This window comes from Vombatus ursinus, unplaced genomic scaffold, assembly GCF_900497805.2.
Source record: "Vombatus ursinus unplaced genomic scaffold, bare-nosed wombat genome assembly UNPS02014770.1, whole genome shotgun sequence".
Classification (NCBI taxonomy): domain Eukaryota; kingdom Metazoa; phylum Chordata; class Mammalia; order Diprotodontia; family Vombatidae; genus Vombatus; species Vombatus ursinus.
The window spans coordinates 40,101,840-40,110,451 of NW_020954548.1; positions in this window are offsets into that span (position 1 = coordinate 40,101,840).

Sequence of the window (8,612 nt, forward strand, 5' to 3'; positions counted from 1 at the left end):
TATCTATCTATCTATCTATCTATCTATCTATCTATCTATCTATCTATCTATCTAGTCTTTGTATCCCTAGCACCCAGCACCATACCTGGCATAGAGTAAATGTCTGTTGATTAATTGTTAGAGGAATTAAATCCTCTAAAATTACATAATCTGACTAGAGACAGTCCCTGTATCTGCCTAGAGCTGTGTTTAAGCAGGAGTTTTCAGTGTCATGGACTCCTTTGGTTGTCTGGTTAAAGCCTTTAGACCCCTTCTTTGAATAATATTTTTAAATGTATAAAATAAAATACATAGGATTACACAGGAAACAAATTATATTGAAGCATGGTTATCAAAATATTAGGAAAAAATCACAGACTGGAGGTTAAGATCTTTGATTTAGGGGATATTTGGTGTGTGTGGGAAAAACCTTAGTAGAGGATGTAATAGGGGAAGTAGGAACACTCCCTGCCTCTTTGGTGAGGTCACACTTCTTAAAGGACAAGTGCCTGTTCTCTACTTTGTGGGGCGTCATGGATGTTAGAAATCTTCCCTTCTGTCTTCTTTGACTCCTACCCTTTCTTTTCTCTCAGATCTAATTAATCCCATACTAGACTGTAAGCTTGCTGAGGGCAGGAATCTTTCTTGTTTAACTTTAACCTTGCCTATCAGACTATCAGAGTAGTCTGCATATAGTAAGTACTTTTTTCTATCTTTTTGTTTATTTTTAGGCAATTGGGGTTAAGTGACTTGCCCAGGGTCACACAACTAGTAAGTGTCAAGTGTTTGGTCTGAGTCTGGATTTGAACTCAGGTCTTCCTGACTTCAGGTCAGTGCTCTATCCACTGTGCCACCTAGCTGCCCCGATATAGTAGGCATTTAATAAATGTTTGTTGAATTGGATTTAATATAGAGCATGGGTCACATCTGAAGTATTGTGGTCAGTTCTGGGTGCAGCATTTTAGATAAACCTTTAAGGAAGTGCAGGAGGAGGAGGATAGGGAAGAGGCCTGGAGGTCACGTTCTATGCAAAGACTGATTGATTGAGGGGACTGGGAGAGCTTAGTTCTGAAAGAGAAGAGTTGGAAAGGATATCACAAGTATTCTCGAGTATTTGAACAGAAGAAGCAAAGGGTAGAAGGTGAAAAGCTCTGCTAAAGAGAATAGTGCTTCTTCAAAGGGTAGTGAGTTCCTCATTTCTCTGAGGTGTTGGAAAGTAGATTTCTGTTCTAGCAAGGGGTAGAGTAGATGGTATCTGATTAAGGTCCCTTCTAATTCTGAGATTCTGTAATTCTGCATTTCTATTCCTTCCAACTCCCAGATTTTAGGATTCTGTGCCTTAAGATAGTGGCTCTCAATTTCTTGGTTAAACTGCATAGCTCCTTCCTAACTCCCCAGCCAAAAGTTCCCAAGCATATCACTTTACCAAAAGAAGTGATAAAATGGGATTGTGCGTATTGAGAAAAGGAATAAATAGCTGGGGTCTGGGGAAAGGAGAGAGTGGGAGCTAGGTGGTGTGGAGGTCAAAGTGGAGAATGCAGTGAGCAATAGTAGTAATAATGGTTCACTTTTATGAAGTGTTAAAAATGTTTTCCTCACAACCTCTAAGGGGCAGCCAGGTGGTGCAGTGAATAGAGCTCCTGCCTTGGAGTCAGGAGGACCTGAGTTCACATCTGGCCTCAGACACTTGATACTTACTAGCTGTGTGACCCTGGGCAAGTCACTCAACCCCAATTGCCTCACCAAAAAGCAAAAGAAAAAAGTAACAGATTTAGAGCTGCAAGTCATCTTTGAGATTAATTAGTCTAAGTTGAACCTCCATATCCCCCATCCCCTCTTTATTTTACAGATGAAGAAACTGAGTCCAGAGAAAGGAAGTCTCTGGTGAACGGTCACAAAGGTATTGAATAGCACGTCTAATATTTAATACAGTACAACCAGTATTCAAACACATTTGAACAAGTTCTATGACTCCAGATCTAGTGCTCGTTCCACTATACCACACTGGTGTATTTTTAATCAAGCAATTGATCAACTAGTATTTATTAAGTACCTGCTGTGTGCCAGGCACTGTGTATATTTAACAGGTGCTTTCGAGTATTTGAAGGACTGTCATGTGGAAGAGGGATTTGACTTGGTTTGCTTGGCTCAAGAGGAGAAAACTAGGAGCAATGTGCAAAAAGGCAGATTTTTTTTATTCTATATAAGGGGAAAAAAATCTTCCTAAAAATTAGAGCCATCCAAAAGTAAAATGGGTTGCTTTAGGGGTGAGGAGTCTAATCTTCATTTTACAAATGAGGAAACTGAGGCAGAGAGATGTTAATAGCTTGCCTATGATCATATGAAAAGTGGCTTGGCTGGGCCTTGCATCTAGGTCCTAGAGCATTTCATATCACACTTTACTGGGAAGGGATAAAAAATAAAAACTAGAAGGTTAGGTTGGGGCGTCTAGTCTTTCTGGGATCCCATCCCATTCACCCACCTTCTTCTCCCTCCACACTTTAAGAAAAAACACGACATGAATGAAATGCATATGCACAGAATTACCGGAAGCCATTCAGATGGAGAACAACATAAATGAAGGGTATTTTCTGCTCCTAGTAGATCCTATTCTATCTTCCTGCTCCACTTTGGGGAAAGTTGCAATGTATCAACATAGTATTAAAAGGAGTATTTTGAGATCCCTTGGGGATTTACATTTTTCCACCCTTCTGTAAGGTTTCTCAAAAGTTGTTTTTCTGCTTATTATCCTTTGGGAAATTGTCTGATTATTGGCATTGAGGAAGGTAAGGAGATGAAAAATAAATTAAGATTGAAAAATGCCTTCCTGGTGTGGAATATGCAATGCCTATCCCTGAATCCTTATCCCTGGAATTTGGGTGTAAATGGATCTTCCACAAATGGAGTAGTGAACTAATAAATGTTACGATTTGTGTGACAGGTTTTTGTTTTGTTTTGTTTTGTTTTGGGTGAGGAGACCCAGAACTGGGATCTCTTGTCTTCCCCTATATACAAACTACCCTTAGATTTTTGGGTCTTATTCTTTAGCATGGACATATTATTTTAGGGACTGGATCTGTGATCTCATTGGTACAGGGAACTCCTAGGCAAAAAAAAAAAAAAAAAAAACTCTCTTTAAAAGCTCTCCAACTTATAGTTTTAGAGTTACCTAGCACGAGTGACCCATAGTTTAAGAAGTGCTGAAGGGGTCACAAGTGGAAAAAATTTAAGAAGCCCTGACCTAGAGTACTGAGAAGTTAAGTGACTTCCCCAGGATCTCAGAGTCAGTATGTGTCAAAGGCAAGACTTAAACCCAAGTTTTTCCCACTACAAGGCTGTCTCTCTTTCCATTGATCCACACTAAATGAGTGGTTCCTAATTCAGCTTAATTTAACAAATATTTATTAACCACGTATTATGTGTAAGGTGCTGTGCTAGACACTGAAGATACAAAGACAAAAATGAAACCATTCTAACCCTCAAGAAGCTTACATTCTGGGACAGCTAGGTGGCGCAGTGGATAGAGCACCGGCCCTAGAATCAGGAGGACCTGAGTTCAAATCTGATCTCACTTATTAGCCCTGTGACCCTGGGCAAGTCACTTAACCCGATTGTCTCAAAAATAAATAAATAAATAGTCCCCACTGGGAGACTATAATGTGAACTTAAAATAAATATAAAGTTACGCAAAGTATTTAAAAAATAACTTTAATAGGGAGAGAGTGCTAACTCAGGAAAGGCATCCTGGGATATTTGGGGTGTACTTTGATGGAACCTGGGGAAAGGTATGGGAAGATTGGAAGGGTATAAAAAGCAGTATGACTTAATGGAAGAGTCTGGAAGACCTGGTTTCAAGTCTACTCCTGACATGTCACTTAACCTCTCAATGGCCTAGACAACTGTTTAAGATTGTAAATGTCAGAACTGTTTAGAATCTTTATTGATAGAGGGAATTTCCTTACCAGAAATCCACTACACCAATAAAGTTACAGGTCTGGAATTTTAAAGACCAGAATGGTCGTAGATGGGTGGCATATTGTGGATGTCCTTTTTTCCCCAAATTTTTAAACATTTTTATTTAAAGTTTTGAGTTCTAAAATTCTAGCCTTCCCTCCCTCTCTCCCCTCTCCCCTCCCTGAAATGGTAAGCAATCAGATATAGATTATATATGTGCAATTATGTAAAACATTTCCATATTAGTCATTTTGTAGAAGAAGACTTGAATAAAAGAAAATAATGAAAGAAAGTGAAAAATAGCATGCTTCAGTCTGTATTCAATCAATATCAGTTCTTTCTTTGGAGGCTGCTTCATCATTAGTCCTTTGGGATTGTCTTGGATCATTATATTACTGAGAATAGCTAAGTCATTCATAATTCTTCATTGAACAGTATTGCTGTACTATATATAATGTTCTCCCGGTTCTGTTCACTTTACTATGCATCAGTTCATGTAAGTCTTTCCAGATTTTTCTGAAATCATCCTGCTTGTCATTTCTTATAGCACAATAAGATTCCATTACAATCATATACCACAGCTTGCTTAGCCATTCCCCAACTGATAAGCATCACTTTAATTTCCAATTCTTAGTCACTACAGAAAGAGTTGCTATAAATATTTTTGTACAAATAGGTCCTTTTCCCTTTTTAGAATGTCTTTGGGATATAGATTACTAAGTCATTTTGCTGGATCAAAGGGTAAGCACCATTTTATAACCCTCTGGGCATAGTTCCAAATTGCTCTCCAGAATGAGTGGATCAGTTCACAACTCCACCAACAGTACATTAATGTCCCAGTTTTCCTACATCCCCTCCAACATCCAACATTTTCCTTTTTTGTCACATTAGCCACTCTGATAGGTGTGAGGTGGTACCTCGGAATTGTTTTCATTTGTATTTCTCTGATCAATAGTGATTTAGAGCACTTTTTCATATGACTATAGATAACTCTGATTTCTTTGTCTGAAAACTGTTCATATCCTTTGACCATTTATCAGTTGGGGAATGACTTGTATTTTTATAAATTTGACTCAGTTCTCTATATATTTGAGAAATGAGGCCCTTATCAGAGATACTTGTTGCAAAATGTTTTCCTCCAGTTTTCTGCTTTCCTCATAATTTTAGTTGCATTGGTTTTGTTTGTGCAAAAACTTTCTAATTTTATATAATCAAGATGATCTATTTTATACTTTGTAATGCTCTCTATATCTTCTTTGGTCCTAAATTCTTCCCTTATCCATAAATCTGACAGATAAAGTATTCCTGCTCTCTTAATTTGCCTATGGTATCACCCTTTAAATGTAAATCATGTACCCATTTTGACCTTATCTTGGTATACAATGTAAGATATGGGTCTATACCTAGTTTCTGCCATATTGTTTTCCAGTTTTTCCAGCAGTTTTTGTCAAATAATGACTTTTTGTTTCAAAAGTTTGAATCTTTGAATTTATCATATACTAGATTACAATGGTCATTTTCTATAATGTAATTTGTATCTAATCTATTCCACTGATCCACCACTCTGTTTCCTATCCAATATCAGATTGTTTTGATAACTACTGTTTTATAATACAGTTTGAGCTCTGGTACGGCTAGAGCACCTTCTTTTGCATTTTTTTCATTGATTCATTTGATATCCTTGAGCTTTTGTTCTTCCAGATGAATTTTGTTATTATTTTTTCTAGCTCTATAAAATAATTTTTTGATACTTTGATTGGTAAGGCACTGAATAAATTGATTAATTTAGGTAGAATTGTCATTTTTATTATATTGACTCAGCCTACTCATGAGCAATTAATATTTTCCCAGTTGTTTAGATCTGAGTTTATTTGTGTGAGAAATGTTTTATAGTTGTGTTCATATAGTTCCTGAGTTTATCTTGGCAGGTAGACTTCCAAGTATTTTGTATTGTCTACAGTTATTTCAAATGGAATTTCTCTTTCTATCTCTTGCTGCTGGACTTTGTTGGTAATATGGAAATACTGATGATTTATGTGGGTTTATTTTGTATCCTGTAACTTTGCTAAAGTTTTTAATAATTTCAAGTAGTTTTTTAGTTGATTCTCTAGGATTTTCTAAGTGTAACATCATATCATCTACAAAGAGTGATAGTTTTGTTTCATTATTGCCTATTCTAATTCCTTTAATTTCTTTTTCTTTTCTTATTGCTATAGCTAACATTTTTAGTACAATATTAAATAACAGAGGTAATAATGCGCATAGTTGCTTCACACGCTGATTGTATTTGGAAGGTTTCTAGCTTATCCCCATTAGAGATAATGCTTGCTGATGGTATTAGATAAATATAACTTATCATTTTAAGGTAACCTCCAGTTAGTCCTATGCTCTCTAGTGTTTTTTAATAGGAATGGGTACTATATTTTGTCAAAGACTTTTTCTGCATATATTGAGATAATCATATGATTTCTGTTGGTTTTGTTATTGATATGTTCAATTATGCTGATAGTTTTCCTAATATTGAACCAGTCCTGCATTCCTGGTATAAATCCTGCCTGGTCATAGTGTATGATCCTTGTGATATATTGCTGTGATCTCTTTGCTAGTATTTTATTTAAAATTTTTGCATCAATATTCATTAGGGGAATTGGTCTATAATTTTCTTTCTCTGTTTTGGCCTTTCCTGGTTTGGGTATCAGCACCATATCTGTATCATAAAAGGAATTTGGTAGGACTCCTTCTTTGCCTTTTTTTTCAAATAATTTATATAGTATTCAGATAAATTGTTCTTTAAATGTTTGGTAGAATTCACCTGTGAATACTTCTGGTCCTGGGGATTTTTTCTTAGGAAGTTCATTGATGGCTTGTCAATTTCTTTTTCTAAAATTGGGTTATTTAAGTATTTTATTTCTTCTTCTGTTAATCTGGGTAATTTATATTTTTTGTAGCTATTTATCCATTTCATTTAGATTTGTCAAATTTATTGGCATATAGTTGGGCAAATTAGCTCCTAACAATTGTCTTAATTTCCTCTTCATTGGAGGTGTATTCACCTTTCATTTTTAATGCTAGTAATTTGGTTTTCTTCTTTCCTTTTTTTAAAAATCAAATTAACCAATTGTTATCTATTTTATTGTTGTTGTTTTTTTCATAAAACCAGCTTCTAGTTTTGTTTATGAGTTTGATGGCTTTCTTACTTTCAATTTTATTAATCTCTCCTGTGATTTTTGGAATTTCTAATTTGGTATTTAATTGGCAATTTTTAATTTGTTCTTTTTTTAGTTTTCTTAGTTACATACCAATTCATTGATCTGCTTTTTCTCTATTTTATTGATTTAAGCAATTAGAGATATAAATTTTCCCCCAAGTACCACTTTGGCTGCATCACATAAATTTTGTTATATTGTGTCATTGTTGTCATTTTCTTTAATTAAATTATTGATTGTTTCTATGATTTGTTCTTTGACCCATTTATTTTTTAGGATTAGATTGTTTAATTTCCAATTGATTTTTAACATATTATTTATTGCATTATTATCTGAAAAGAATGCATTTACTATTTCTGCTTTTCTACATTTGGTTATGAGGTTTTTATGTCCTAATACATGGTCAGTTTTTGTATAGGTGTCATGTACTACTGAGAAAAGGGTATATTCCTTTCTATTCCTATTCAATTTTCTCCAGAGATCTATCATATCTAACTTTTCCAGAACTTTATTCCCCTCCTTAACTTCTTTCTTGTTTATTTTTTTGGTTAGATTTATTTAGTTCTGAGAGGGGAAAGTTGAGGTCCCCCACTAGTATAGTTTTATTATCTATTTCTTCCTGTAACTCATTCAACTTCTTCAAAAATTTAGATGCTATATCATTTGGTGCTTATATTTAGTATTAAGATGACTTCATTGTTTATGGTACCTTTCAGCAAGATATAGTTTCCTTCTTTATCTCTTTTAATTAGGTCTATTTTTGCTTTTGCTTTGTCTGAGATCATGGTTGCTACTCCTGCTTTCTTTGCTTCAGATGAAGCATAATAGATTCTACTCCAGCCCCTTACCTTTACCCTGTGTGCATTTCTCTGCTTCAGATGCGTTTCTTATAAACAATGTATTGTAGGATTCTGGTTTTTAATTCATTCTGCTATCCCCTTCCATTTTATGAGAGAGTTCATCCCATTCACATTTATAGTTATGATGACTAACTGTGTGTTTCCCTCCATGCTATTTTTCTCTTGTTAATCCCCATCTCTCTCTTATACCCTACCCTTTCCTTCTGCACAAGTATTTTACTTCTGATCACCATCTTCCCCAATATACCCTCCCTTTTACCAGTCTCCCCACCCTCTTCTATAATTCCTGTCCCTTTTTACTTCCTTATACAGAAGATAGATTTCTATATCCAACTGAGTGTGTATGTTATTCCCTCTTTGAGCCAATTTTGATGAAGGTAAGGTTTAAGCTTTGCCTACCACCCCACCCCCCATCTTCCCCTCCATTATAATAGCTCTTTCATACCTCTTTTATGGATGATAATTTACCCCATTCAATCTCCCCCCTCCTTCTTCCAGTGTAATTTTCTTTCTCACCATTTTATTTTGTTGATTTTATTTTGGGGAGTATCATCAAAGTCACTTTATATCTACCTCCTCTCTTTCTTTTTTAAATTTCTAATAGAAATTTTAT